This window comes from Macaca mulatta, chromosome 20 (genome assembly GCF_049350105.2).
Source record: "Macaca mulatta isolate MMU2019108-1 chromosome 20, T2T-MMU8v2.0, whole genome shotgun sequence".
NCBI lineage: Eukaryota > Metazoa > Chordata > Mammalia > Primates > Cercopithecidae > Macaca > Macaca mulatta.
In genome coordinates, this window is record NC_133425.1 from 82999607 (window position 1) to 83013902 (window position 14296).

Consider the following 14296-nt stretch of genomic DNA (forward strand, 5'->3'; position numbering starts at 1 on the left):
GAGAGCCCCCCGTGGAGCCCCCATAACGGGAATGGGGGTGTTGCTGTCAAACATGGCCTTGGCATTGCCCAGAAGTCCAGGTGTGTCCCTGCAAGCTGGGAGGGGACAGGGCAACTGTGCGGCCCTCCCCAGGGCTGAGGCTGGGGCAGCCTCCAGAGGCCAGGTTGTAGCTATTGCTCCCCAAATGGACGGTCCCCTTTGTTCTCTGATTGCAGAAAAAGGGCTCCAAAAAGCCTGACTTTTAAAAAATACAGCTTTCCTGACATCTATTACACACACCGTACAATTCACCCATTTAAAGTGTACAGTCGGCCGGGTGCGGTGGCTCAAGCCTGTAATCCCAGCACTTTGGGAGGCCAAGACGGGCGGATCACGAGGTCAGGAGATCGAGACCATCCTGGCTAACACAGTGAAACCCCGTCTCTACTAAAAAAAATACAAAAAACTAGCCGGGCGAGGTGGCGGGCGCCTGTAGTCCCAGCTACTCGGGAGGCTGAGCCAGGAGAATGGCGTGAACCCGGGAGGCGGAGCTTGCAGTGAGCCGAGATCGCGCCACTGCACTCCAGCCTGGGCGACAGAGCAAGACTCCGTCTCAAAATAAATAAATAAATAAAGTGTACAGTCCAGTGGTTTCTAGAATATTCAGAGTTGTGTCACTCTTACCATAATCAATTTTAGAACATGTTCATCGTCTCAAGGAGAAACCCTCTAGCTAGCGATCGATTCCCCATTCCCGCGGCTCCCCGCCTGTGGTGGCCCGACTCATTTCCTGTCTCTGTGGGTTTGCCTGCTCCTGACGTTTCGCATGCATGGAGTCATACACTGAGTGGCCTTTTGTGTGTGGCTTCTGTTCCCAGCGTTGTTTTCAGGATTCACCCATGTAGGGGCTGCATGAGTCCACTCCTTCGTATCGCTGAGTGATATTCCAATGGGGGGCACCGCGTTTTGTGTGAATCTGTCATCACTCTGGACAGCCCACAGGTGGAAGCAGCTCAAACCTGGCAGAGGTGTGGGCTGTTTGCTAGCCCCGGGTCACGTTTGGGCTGTTTCCACCTGTGGGATGTCCTGAGTCGTGCTGCTGAGAACGTTTGCGTGATTTCGTTTCCTCCTGGGTGGAGATTCGGGGGTGACCTGGCTGAGTTGCTGGGTAGCTCTGGGTCCAACTCTCTGAGAAGAGCTGTTAAACACATACCCTACAGCTTCTTTTAATTTTTATTTATTTCATTTTATTTTTTGAGACGGAGTTTCACTTTTGTTGCCCAGGCTGGAGTGCGGTAGCACGATCTCGGCTCACTGCAACCTCTGCCTGTCAGGTTCAAGGGATTCTCCTGCCTCAGCTTCAGAAGTAACTGGGATTACAGGCATGCGCCACAATGCCTGGCTAATTTTGTATTTTTAGTAAAGACAGGGTATCACCATGTTGGCCAGGCTGGTCTCAAACTCCTGACCTCAAGTGATCCACCTGCCTCAGCCTCCCAAAGTGCTGGGATTTCAGGCATGAGCTGCCTCGCCTGGTCTTATTTTAAAAAAATTTTTGAGACGGAGTCCCTCTATGAGCCAGCACACCTGGCCCATGGCTTCTTTTAAAAAGAGACTTCTGGAAGCTGGGAAGTCTTTTCCAGGGCTCCACCTGGGGACTGACCACTGGGCATGTTGAGGTCTGTGTTTGGAGGAAGTGGGGTGACAGTGACAGCTGTGACTGTTGGAGCATACAGTCGGTGCTGGGCAGGTGGGCCATTCTCGAACCCTCAGTGTTCCCTCCTCAGGGGTCTTGGCCGGTTGCTATCCTTCTCCTCCACACCAGCCCCCAGTAGCTCGCAGGCTGCCTGGACCCAGCCCCATCGTCAGCCGCTGGGCACGCACGTGAGAGGTCTGAACCCTGCCCTCGGTGCTGCAGGGTCACTGGCCATTTTTGCAGAGGGGCCCCCTGAGCAGGAGAAGCAGGGCCAGCATGCACGCTGCAGCCGAGGTCCTGAGAAGGAAGTGGCGAGGAGGAGGAGGAGGAGGAGGAGGACCGGTCCCACCTGCTGCCCATTGTCTCAGAGCACAGACCCGGAGGGGGACATGAGGATCTAATGGGGATTCCTGGGGGACCTTCATGAGGCTGTAACAAATGTTGTGCCAAACCCCTGTCAACACCAGTGGGTACAACACAGGGTTCAAGGGCTGAAGAAGTGACCCAGGGCTAGCAAAGGAGACCCGGGGTTTATTGCAGGCCACGGGTGGGGAGGGGAGTGCGGCGATGGGAGAACTGCAGCGGCTTGCAGTTCACATGAAGTTCACATGGCATGTTCACCCCATACCCTCCCCTAACAACCTCCACCTGGCAACCGTCATTCAACCCAAAACTCAGGGCCTCAAGCCCCTGCACAGCGCGTGTTCCACGGGACAGGCTGGGGGCTCAGAGGTTCCTCATAGCCAAGGAGGGACTCTCCAGGTTGGCCACTCCCGGATTCCTTAGCTCAGGTTGTTCTTGGATTATGCGAAAGTTACTGCTATCTGGGACGTTTACCCTACAACAGGTGTTTGGTGGGGGAGGAGCCTCCTTGGGGGTGCCAAGAGCAACAGCGGGGCTGGGGTCTAATGTCTGTGAGGCCACTCCTGTTGTTTTGTGCTTAGTAACTGGTCTTCAAGGCAGCCCTGTGGGGTAAGAATCTTTTATCCTATAATATTTCATTTTGCACATGTGCAGACTGAGGTTGCTTAACTAGCCCCAGGCTGCATGGTTATCACCATGGAGCTGGGATTTGTACCCTGGTGGCTTTGCACAGAGCCTGAGCACACGACTCCCACCAGCCTGCCTCTGTCTCTGACCCCGAGTCCTCCAAGAGGACTGGGTTCTCCTCCCAGCACCACCACGGCCGTTGAGCCCAGTGCCCAGGAGACTGAGGCCTGTGAGGTTTCACCTGGGGCCCAGAGACAGGCTCCTAGTGGTGTGGGGGCCTCTGTGCCTGGGTTTTCCCCAAGGTGCCGGCTCATAGCTCCCCATACCCATGGGCCTGCCTAAGTCTGTTGCTCCAGGCCACGCCCCGAGTGGGCGGCCTCCCTCCCACGCCGTCCTCAGCCTGAGGCCGCCACACAGAGCCACCCAGCCTATGGGGTTGTGCACGTCCAGAACCCTGACCCTTGGGAAGGTTGGGATGGTTGGAAATGCAGATGTTCCGAGGGAAAGTGGCGGGAGCAAGTGCCGGCTGGGGCCAAGGGATTCTCGAGAGAAGACATGAGCTTCACTCAGGCACAGCTCTTCAGCCACAAGACTGCTGATCCTAAAAGATCATGTAAATAGAGGAGGGCATGGTGGCTCATGGCTGTAATCCCAGCACTTTGGGGAGGGTAAGGTGGAAGGATGTCTGGAGGCCAGGAGTTCAAAACCAGCCTGGACAACATAGTGAGGGCCCATCTCTATTTATTTTAAAAAATGTATTTTTTAAAAGACAATTTAAAAACGTGGTTGGTTCTGAAATAAGAATCACCTGGGAAGCTCTTAAAAGCCTTGAGCCTGGGCCTCCCCCAGCCCCGCCGAATCAGCATCTCTGGGCGGGACGGTGAGGCCTGTCATTAGTTGCCAAAGTTCTCCAGGTGATTCCAATTCAAGCCTCTGCGCTAGAGCCGTGGCTCAGCTTGAGGATCGTCGCGGCTCCTGGAGGTTGTTAAACCCACGTTGTAGGGCCCCAGCCCCAGTTCCTGGATGCAGCTGTTGGAGTGAGCTGAAAATCCGCTGCAGAGCCTGCATTTCAGAGTTCCCAGGTGGTGCCACTGTCACGATAACAGCAGCAGTCTCCAGAACCTTCTGTAGGCCTCTACGCGCTCACGGGTTAGACCACCGAGACCACCCGTGGATTTTATGTACCAGACACACGGTGCGGGCCTCGTGCCCAGTGTGTCTAACGTGCTGTGTAAATGCAGACCCGTTCCAGTGCCCTTGGAGGTGGAGATTGTGGTCCCCGTTTTATAGGCAGGGACAGCGAGGGGACTGTGACCACTGTTGGTGCCAGGCATCTGGCTGCAGCTCCCAGGCTCTCATCCCTTTGCTGTGCTCCTTTGTAGCTTGGAGGGATTGATTTTTATCCCCATCTTGCAGATGGGGAAAGTGAGGCTCAGAGAAGTCAAGGACTAGTTTCTGAGGTCACGTGGCTAGGAAGCTAACAGCCAGGAGCCGAGCTCAGATTTGCCTGACTTCCGCCCATGCCGGCGGGTGGTGTGTGTGTGTGTTGGGGGATCTTCTCCTTGGAGAGGGGCCAGTCCTGCCCCATGGCGCCATCTCTGCACAGGTAACAGCATCAGTCAGGCATCCTGCATTCCACCCTGCGCCTCGCAGGGGTTTCCACTAACCCTGCTATCTGCCAGGCCAGCCCGTGGACCCCACCGCCCCCTGGGTGAGCGTTCCCAACATCAGAGCTCTGCAGCGGGCAGTGAGGGGAGCATGGGTCAGGGTGGGGCAGGACTGGGAGGGGCGCCCTTCTGTGCTGCATCCTGTCCCTTCCTCCCCTGGGTTTACACCCCAGGGAGGAGGGAGAAAGCCCGGGTTGGGGGCAAGGGGGGGCAGTTCCTGCTCTCCCAGGCCCCATCAGGCGTGCACGAGGCTAAAATTCAGAAGCCAGCAGGACGCCCAGGTCTTCTGAGCCTGTGCATCTAATCTGCTCACCCGGGAGAGGACGGCACTGGCGTGGGCAGGTCAGAAGAAGCAGCAGGACCCTTCCATGGCCCAGGACAGGCTGGCCCTCAGTGACCAGAGCCCCCATGCTGGGCACAGGGCTGCCACCTTGGGCGGTGCCCTCCCCAGCTGCCGCACTTCCGAGTGAGCCCCCCCTCACTGGTGTCTGCCCTCTTGAGTGAGGGAGGGGCTGGGTGGGGCCGGGTCGTGATCAGAGCCGGAGTTGGCCTTCGTGGGTGTTGGCCTCGCCTGCTCTGTTGCCCGGTGACAGTAAAGAATATTCATACAGAGTGTGGGTTTTGGAAGCAGACGTGCCTGTTAGGGGTCCTGGCTCAGATGCTTCCCCGATGTTAGCACCTGGGCAAGTGGCTTAACCTCATCACTCGGTGTTGGCATCTGTAAAATGGGCACAATAACATGCTAATGTCTCCCTCGCGGGGCTGTGCGAGAATCGATTCAGTGGCCTTTGGAAACCCCTAGCGTGGCCCGGATGCATGGTGAGTGGCTTTGGCGGCGTCAGCCTTCATGGTAGGTGGGAGACCCTAGCCTTCCCGGGTGAGATCGGGGTAAGAGAAAGCAGAGTCGGTCCCCAGCAGGTGTGGCTGGGAGGATGCTCAGGGCTGGTGGGAATATTGGGGGTCACTGTGCTCCCAGTGGACAGGGTGTCCGGTAGGGTCTATAGATGAGCCCCACTTCTAAGCCTTGCCCTGGGTCCACAAATCAGCCAGGGTTACTGGGTATGGGGCTTCCTCCATGTCAGGGATGAGGGGGAAACAGAAGGGCTGGGTCCAGAGTCTCCAAGCCTCCTTCCAGGCTCCAGGGCTAACCCTGTGGGGAGGGCTCAGGTCTCCACCTCTTGTTGCTGTGTGGCCTTGGGCAAGTGACCTCACCTCTCTGAGCCTCTGTGTGCCATGGGGAAGTGACACCATGCCTGCTGCTGTCTTGGTATTTCACAAGTGTTCAGCAAATGCCAGCAGACCGTGTCTTTCAGACACGGCAGCTGGGGTTCCTGACTGCTGGGCTACTGCTGGGGTGGCTCAGGAAGGTTTTTCTGTCCCCGCTACAAAACAAAAAAGCAGCTGACGCAGGAGTTTCGGTAAAGATAACGTACATTTGATTTAAAAGAATGCTCTTTATTCTGAGATTTGGCCACCCCATCTTTGTGGGTTTTTTTTTTTTAATTTGGATGTGAAAAAGACATTCCCTTTTTGTAATTGCCCAAAGTCGGAAGCAACAAAGTTGCCATTGAATAGGGAAGTGGATAAGCAAACAGCCGTGAGGATGCGAAGCAGCCTTCGATGTATGTTGCTCAGCGGGAGGCGGGAGAAGCCCGTGTGAAGGGGCCACATCCCATGGGGTTCCAACTAGATGGCATTCTGGAAGAGGCAGAACTCTGGAGAAAGTGGCAAGATCAGTGGTTGCCCAGGGTTGGGGGCGGGAAGGGACGGACAGGTGGACCCCCGGGGATTTGTAGGGCAGTGAAACTCCTCTGAGATACTCTAATGGCGGGTATATGTCTGGATGCCTTTGTGCACACCCATGGAAGGCGTGGACCCTGATGAAAACCATGGCTCTGGTTAATAACGTATCCGTCTTGGCCCATCAATTGTGACAGATGTACAAGATGCTAATATCAGGGGAAGTGGGGGGCGAGGGGATACAGTAGATGGGAACTCTCTGTACTTTCCACTCATTTTTCTCTAAAGCTAAAACTGCTCTAAAGTATTTTTTAAAAAGGAAAAGTTAAAAAAAAAAAAAAGACCTAGTGCGATGAACCAATGTGGAGAGTAGAAGCAGCAAGGTAAAAACGTTGCCCAGAGTCCACTCTGGAAGCCGCTTGGGGTGTGGCTGCTCCACTCAGTTGACTCTCATCCCCACAGCACAGATTAGTGAACCTTTAGCCCCCACACTGGAGGCACTGGCCTTCCAAATCCCTTCTCACCTGGTTGGGGTGAAGACGCACCTGGGTCCTATTTGCTACTCTCCTCGGGGTGAAGACACACCCGGGTCCTATTTGCTACTCTCCTCGGGGTGAAGACACACCCGGGTCCTATTTGCTACTCTCCTCGGGGTGAAGACACACCCGGGTCCTATTTGCTACTCTCCTCGGGGTGAAGACGCACCTGGGTCTTTGCTGCCCACCTCTGGGGTCAGCTGCTGTTCCTGGCACCTCCCACCCTAGGGAGATGGTGTCTGCACATGGTGCTTTTGGCCTCTGGCATGTGCACCCTGTCACAATCATCTTCCTCGCCCTCATCTGCAGACCTTCTGACACCACCCTTGCTGACTCCTCTCCCCTTGTCCTTCTGAGGAGATCCTGGACCTGCCCCTTCCTGGCATTCCCCAGCATACTTCCAAATACACAAGGACAGGGCATCTGCCAGCCTGTCCTCTACAGGGAGCAGGACTGTGCATCGGGGCTGGGCTCAGGTCTTCACCCACCTCGACAACATGAGTCCCCTCTGAGCCTTAGTTTCTGTGGCTGGAAAAATGAGGTTACTATCGCTATTGTGAGAATCTTCTCATAAATGCATCTTTCCTTCCCCTCCTCTAACATTTTTAATCCTTATTGAGATACTATGTGCCCATAGTTTAAGGTGTCATTTGGTGCTAAAAACAAATTAGAGGTTGGAGCAAAAATCGTTTGTTTTCAGAGACCACCATGTTTCCAAGTGTGTGATTGCCGCTTCCTGAGCTCATGCTCACTTTTAGCCATTATCTGTTGACTTCCTACTGTAGTAGATGGAGATTTTCTTTTTCTTTTTTTTTTTTTTTGAGACGGAGTCTCGCTCTGTAGCCCAGGCTGGAGTGCAGTGGCCGGATCTCAGCTCACTGCAAGCTCCGCCTCCCGGGTTCACACCATTCTCCGGCCTCAGCCTCCCGAGTAGCTGGGACTACAGGTACCCGCCACCTCGCCCAACTAGTTTTTTGTATTTTTTAGTAGAGACGGGGTTTCACCGTGTTAGCCAGGATGGTCTCGATCTCCTGACCTCGTGATCCGCCCGTCTCGGCCTCCCAAAGTGCTGGGATTACAGGCTTGAGCCACCACGCCCGGCCTAGATGGAGATTTTCAATCTCTTAGACCCCCATCCTCTCCCCGCTATCTCAATATTGCTATGTTGCTTTTTTTTTGTTAAATCCATAACTCAGTGTTTTTCATTATGACTATGTGAGTATTGCTTACTGCTGAGCCAGGCAATGGAGTCTGGTTCTGTACACTTCTCATGCATAGCTTGAGTTAGTAATTGTCTCGCTTTTTTTTCAGTTGCAGTTTTCTTTAAATCACCAGTTAATTCTTTTTTCAGCTTCCAGCTGCTCAGTGAAACACCTCTCAAATGCAGCTTACACTTGAGCAAACCTGCCAGATTCTCTCAGTAATACACACAAACGTACAAATACGTTTGTTTATCGATTGATTGCCTTCTTCCCAATTCTTCCCCTGTCTTCCTGGATATTTCCTTCACCTCTCCTGTGTCTCACCTCCTCTGAGCAACCGCGCCCGGCCTCCTCATGTCTTCTTTCATGGTTTCCTCCCTCATTTGAGTGGAGCACATCCTGGAGTAGCTTCCTAAGAAAGGATGCAAGGAAGATAGAGTTTCTGTGGCTTGATTATTTGATAAATTGGTATGCATAGTATGCTAGGTTGAAAATCATTTTTGCTCTTGATTTGGGGCAGTGGAGGTGCAGTTTCCCACTGAGTTCTAGGTTCAGTGTTGCCCTTGAAAAGCCCATGCTGTTCTGATTCTCGGTCCTTCATTTGTGATCTGTTTTTGGTTTTCTCTGGAAGCATTTAGGGTCTTTGTTGTTTGAGTTCTGAATTTCATGCCACTGTGTCTTGGTTGGGTGTCTCTCCCCTCATTGTGTGGTATCTGTGAGCCCTCCAGTCTGGACGCTCACACCCCTCCATTCCAGGAGACTTTCTTGTTTAAATCTTTGCTTATTTTCCTTTCCTGCTTTCTAGAACTCCTGATATTTAGAGTTTGGGTGTTCTGGATGAATCCTTTAATTTTCTTACTGTTTTGCCCACCTCTTTTCTTGTTCTAGTTTCTGAAAGATTTTCTTGATTTTTATCTTCCAGCTCATTTACCAAAATATTTCTTTTAGCTATTATACTTTTAATTTCCAGGAGCTTTTTTCCCTAGTCTTTCCTTTTTAATAGCATTTTATTCTCATTTTGTATTTTATCCCTGAGGATTTAAACCCTGGTCCCTTGATGTCTTCTCCCACCTGCTGCATTTTTTTGATTCCCCCCCTTTTTTTCCCACTTATTTGTATGTTTTGGTCTTTTTCTTCCCTGCCAAGGCTTCTCCTTATGTCTGAGGATGGTTGACTGTTCATGTATGAAAGTGAGGTACCAAAAAGCTGAGTGGAAACTGTGTGGCAGCCTTCGCTTCTGGCTGCAGTCTGTTTTTTCAGAGGAATTCTCCATCTCTCTCCTGGATGAAGTAATTCTCCTGTTTGGGTGGGGAAGCAGGCAGGGTCTCTCAGTTCAGAATGAGCACTTTCTCAGTGCCTGCTGAAGCATTGGCGAAAAAAAGAGCACTTCCCTAGCACTCCTGTGCCTCCCCCGACCCTCCTCCGACCCTCCTCTGCCTGGTGCCCCTGGGGTAGGCTTGTCTGATTCTGTTTGCCTAGAAACTTTTCTTCCTGGGTTCTGCAGAAGGAGAAAAAACTCTCTACCTTTCATTCATTATTTATATTTTTCAGCAATCTGGCTTTTTTTTTTTTTTTTTTTTTTTTTTGAGACGGAGTCTCGCTCTGTCGCCCAGGCTGGAGTGCAGTGGCGCAATCTCGGCTCACTGCAAGCTCCGCCTCCCGGGTTCACGCCATTCTCCTGCCTCAGCCTCCCGAGTAGCTGGGACTACAGGCGCCCGCCCCTGCGCCCGGCTAATTTTTTCTATTTTTAGTAGAGACGGGGTTTCACCATGGTCTCGATCTCCTGACCTTGTGATCCGCCCACCTCGGCCTCCCAAAGTGCTGGGATTACAGGCGTGAGCCACCACGCCCGGCCTAGCAATCTGGCTTTTTATCCTTTTTCTTGGTTTGTCCTAACTTTGGATGGAGTCTTGCTCTGTCATCCAGGCTGGAGTGCAGTGGCATGATCACTGCAGCCTCAACCTCCTTGGCTCCAGCCCTTCCTGGGCTGAAGCAACTGGACTACAGGTGTGCACCACTACACACACTAATTTAAACAAAACTGTGGCTGGGTGCAGTGACTCACACCTGTAATCCCAGCACTTTGGGAGACCGAGGCGGGTGGATCACTTGAGGTCAGGAGTTCAACACCAGCCTAGCCAACATAGTGAAACTTCATCTCTATTAAAAACACAAAAATTAGCTAGGCATGGAGGTGTGCACTTGTAATCCCAGCTACTCGGGAGGCTGAAGTGGCAGAATTGCTAGAACCTGGGAGGTGGAGGTTGCAGTGAGCTGAGATCATGCCACTGCACTCCAGCCTGGGCAACAGAGTGAGACTTTGTCTCAGAAAAAAAAAACAAAAAGAAAAAAAGGTCGGGCACGGTGGCTCAAGCCTGTAATCCCAGCACTTTGGGAGGCCGAGACGGGTGGATCACGAGGTCAGGAGATCGAGACCATCCTGGCTAACAAGGTGAAACCCCGTCTCTACTAAAAAGTACAAAAAACTAGCCGGGCGAGGTGGCGGCACCTGTAGTCCCAGCTACTTGGGTGGCTGAGGCAGGAGAATGGCTTAAACCCAGGAGGCGGAGCATGCAGTGAACTGAGATGCGGCCACTGCACTCCAGCCTGGGTGACAGAGCGAGACTCCGTCTCAAAAAAAAAAAAAAAAAGAAAAAAAAATTTGGTAGAGACGGGGTCTTGCTGTGTTGCCCAGGCTGGTCTGGAACTCTGGGGCTCAAGCAGTCTTTCTGCCTCAGCCTCCCAAAGTGCTGGAATTACAGGTGTGAGCCACTACACCTCTCCTGTCCTAACTTTTGTTTCATTATTTATATAGTTAATCACCTCGCTAGAGACTAAGAATTCTGTGTTCTTGGGCTGCCATCACAAAATGCCACAGACAGCGTGGCTGAAACCACAGTTTATTTCCTTGCAGTTCTAAGGCTGGAAGGTCAAGGTCAAGGTGCCGGGAGAGTTGGTTCTTCTTTGTCTTCATGGGCTTGTCCCTCTGTCTACCTCTGAGTCCCTTCTTAGAAAGACACCAGGCCTATTGGATTAGGGCCCCCAGTGCCTTCATCTTTACCTCAGCCACCTGTTTAAAGACCTTATCTATCTCCAAAGAAGGTGACATTCTAAGGTGGCAGAGGGTGGGGGGATGGGTGGGTGGGACTTCAGCATATGCATTTTGGAGAAATGCAATTAAGCCCATAGCAAATTCCAGCAGACATAACTATTCAGAGTTCCACTAAGATTAACCAAAACAAAAACAAAAACAAAAACAAAAAAACTGATGGGCCGGGCGCGGTGGCTCACACCTGTAATCCCAGCACTTTGGGAGGCCGAGGCAGGTGGATCACCTGAGGGCAGTTTGAGACCATCCTGGCCAACATGTTGAAACCCTGTCTTTACTAAAAATACAAAGATTAGCTGGGTGTGGTGGCGGGAACCTGTAGTCCCAGCTACTCGGGAGGCTGAGACTGGAGAATCGCTTGTACCTGGGAGGCGGAGGTTGCACGGAGCCAAGATCACACCTCTGCACTCCAGCCTGGGTGACAGAATGAGACTCCATCTCGAAAAATAAAAAACTATCTAGTGTTGGTAGTAACAATGTAGGGGACATTCTCTCTTAGAGTCTTTTCTGAGGGTAATTTCTTAAAAACTATAACCCCAAAACCTTCTTTTGACCAAGCAATTTCATTCTAGGAATTTATCCAAAGGATAAAGTTTAACATCATGTAAAGATTAGCTATGAAAACGGAGGAGTGACCTGAATACCTTGCGGCATAGGATTAGCTTGTAATTGATGTGCTTGTGAAACAGCCATGCAACGGATGGGGCTCCCTGCAGCTGGGGACAAAGCAGGTGCAGAGACGCAGGAGGGACAGGCGCGGGGCATGGGGGCCATCCGTGGAAAAAGCCCTGGAGCTTTGTGAATGCCCTCTGTGGGCCAGTGTAGGGCTCTCACCGTCACATTGGACCTGTGCCCGGGGCCTGGTTGCTGCGAGGGTCCCGGATGGGGCACAACAGGCGAAGACCCCAAGGACAGGGGTCTGTTCCGGGGCATCTTGGGCAGAGAGTGGGTACAGGGGACAGAAACCCAGCCAAAGCGGCTCAAGTGGAAGATGGGTGCTGGTCGATATGGGCCGGCCAGAGGGGTGTCGGATCTGGGAACGGGGAGGCCATGGGAAGCCCACAGGAGCCACTTCTGAGTCACTCTGAGGGTGGGGGCTGTGCTCTCCCCAGCTGGGAGCCCGGGCTCCGAAACTAATGTTTTGGGAAGAATGTCAGCTGACGGGTGGGGCTTCAGAGGAGGAAAATAAACAAGTGTGTGAGATGTGCGGGCCCTGGCGAGAGACAGGCAACAGCAAGAGCCTGCTGGCCGCACTTACCCGCAAGGCCCGCCTAGGGGCTGTGCTGGCCCTGGGCTCTGGCTTTCGGACCCAGACAATGCTGCTGACCACGCAGGCCAGGTGCTGAGTGACCGTCCCAGAGGATCTCCAGGCGGGTCCCCTGAGCATTAGGAATGCAGCTTCTCAGGCGGCGCCAGCCTGGCAGAACAGGAAGGGAGGGGTACAGCCCTGCGGGGACACAGCTGCGGCTCGAGTGACACCTGCTGGTGGCCTCATCTCATCTGCTCTCTGTGAGTCTGTGGTGGTTCTAGTCAGTGTTTCACCAGCAAGGTTTAGGGGGTTTGGTCCTCACCTGGGGTCCACCCACATCTTCTGACTCCGTCTCACCGTGTTTGGGCCATCGGTGGGTGAGGTGGCGGCAGCAGAACTGGGGTACCTGTGTGTGGAGGCAGCACCGACATCCCCTGCAGCCACACCCTCCTGAGAGGGTCTGGAAGGAAGCAGGGCACCCTGTCAACCCACCTGCCTCTGGGCTGTCTTCCGGGGCCCCAGGACCAGGGCAACTGGAGCCCACAGAACATTATCTAGCTCTGGGGGCCATGCTGACCGAGACAGACCCTCTCGGCGGCCCATAGGGATGGGTAGCTGGCGGGGCAGCTTTGTCCCCCCGGCACTGGGTCCTGTCTTTTTGCACATAAGCCGTCTGTTCTGCAGGTGACCAGTTGGGTTCGATGGAACAGGCTTTGGGAATTGCCTGGGATTTGCTCCCTACTGCTTTGGATCTTGACCTTGGGAGAGGCCTCCACCATGTGCCCTGGGGTGGGGTGGGGGGTGTCCTGCATCTGCGCCATCCAGCTCAGTTGCCCTCAGCTGCAGGTAGCCGCCAAGCACTAGGGTGTCGCTGGCACAACCAAGAAACTGAGCCCAGGCCGGGCGCGATGGCTGAAGCCTGTAATCCCAGCACTTTGGGAGGCCGAGACGGGCGGATCACGAGGTCAGGAGATCAAGACCATCCTGGCTAACACGGTGAAACCCCGTCTCTACTAAAAAATACAAAAACTAGCCTGGCGAGGTGGCGGGCGCCTGTAGTCCCAGCTACTCGGGAGGCTGAGGCAGGAGAATGGCGTAAACCCGGGAGGCGGAGCTTGCAGTGAGCTGAGATCCAGCCACTGCACTCCAGCCTGGGCGACAAAGCGAGTCTCCGTCTCAAAAAAAAAAAAAAAAAAAAGAAACTGAGCCCAGACTTTTTGTTTACTTAATCCAGCATAAATGCAAAGGGCTGGGGGTGGCCGAGCTGATGGTGCAGGCGCGTGCGCTCAATAGCTCCATCACAGTGGATGTTGCTTTGAGGGAGGGAGGGAGAGGAGCAACTGCGGTGAGTGTGGAGGCCCAGCCCGCAGAGCTTCCATCTGGGGGAAGCCCTGTCCCTCGCTGCCTGTCCCTGGCGCTTTGGTGCCCTCTGCTGTGGGGTGGTGAGGTCAGGCTATGCAAGCAGTCACGACAGAACTGAATGAAGCCCATGTGCTTTCGTGTAGCCAAAGCCCTTTTCTTATATCAATAAAATATTCCCACGGGGGGCAAAAACCCAGCACCGTGCAGTTGCAAACACGGGGCAGGAAAGGTCTCAGCGGCCCTCGTTACTCCGTGCCAGGAGGCATGGCCAGAGCTCCGTCAGCTCATGCGTTACTTAAACCTAGAGGTGGGTGCCATTATCACCTCATCTCTAGAACTTTCTCATCTTCCCAAACCGAAACTCTGTCCCACTAAGTGCTCACTGGTCATCCTCCCTCCCAGCCCCGGCACCCTCCGTTCTACTTTCCATGTCTGTGAATATGATGACTCCAGGGACCCCATGAGAGTGGAATCCCACAGGATTTGTCCCTTCGAGCCTGGCTTATTCCACTCTGCATGACGGCCTCAAGGCTCATCCAGGAAGCAGCAGGTGCCTGGCTTTCCTTCCTTTTTAGGGCTGAGGAACATTCCACTGTATGGGGGGACCACGTCACTTTATCCGTGATGCCTTCACTTTTCAGCTCTTGTTCCCATCTGTGTCTATAAGCTGGAGCATCCCTTGATGGAGGAGGGACGTCGGGGAGTGGGTGAGCCTCTCCTCTTTCCAGGGTGATCCTCCACTTTGTAGGGGCAGCCCACCATCCTG

At 53.5% G+C, this 14296-nt stretch overlaps 1 protein-coding gene across 4 annotated transcripts in view; it reads left to right on the forward strand.

Moving 5' to 3' along the window:
* The window catches only part of JPH3 (junctophilin 3), a 111197-nt gene that overhangs the window by 23662 nt on the left and 73239 nt on the right, over positions 1-14296 (forward strand). Inside the window, exon 1 of one of the 4 annotated variants that reach the window (XM_077986638.1) lies at positions 12128-12428. The exons of the other annotated variants lie outside the window; for them this stretch is intronic. The gene's annotated coding sequence lies outside the window, so the exon portion shown is untranslated. Of the gene's footprint in view, positions 1-12127; positions 12429-14296 lie in introns of those variants that run through there. 4 annotated transcript variants of the gene reach the window in all.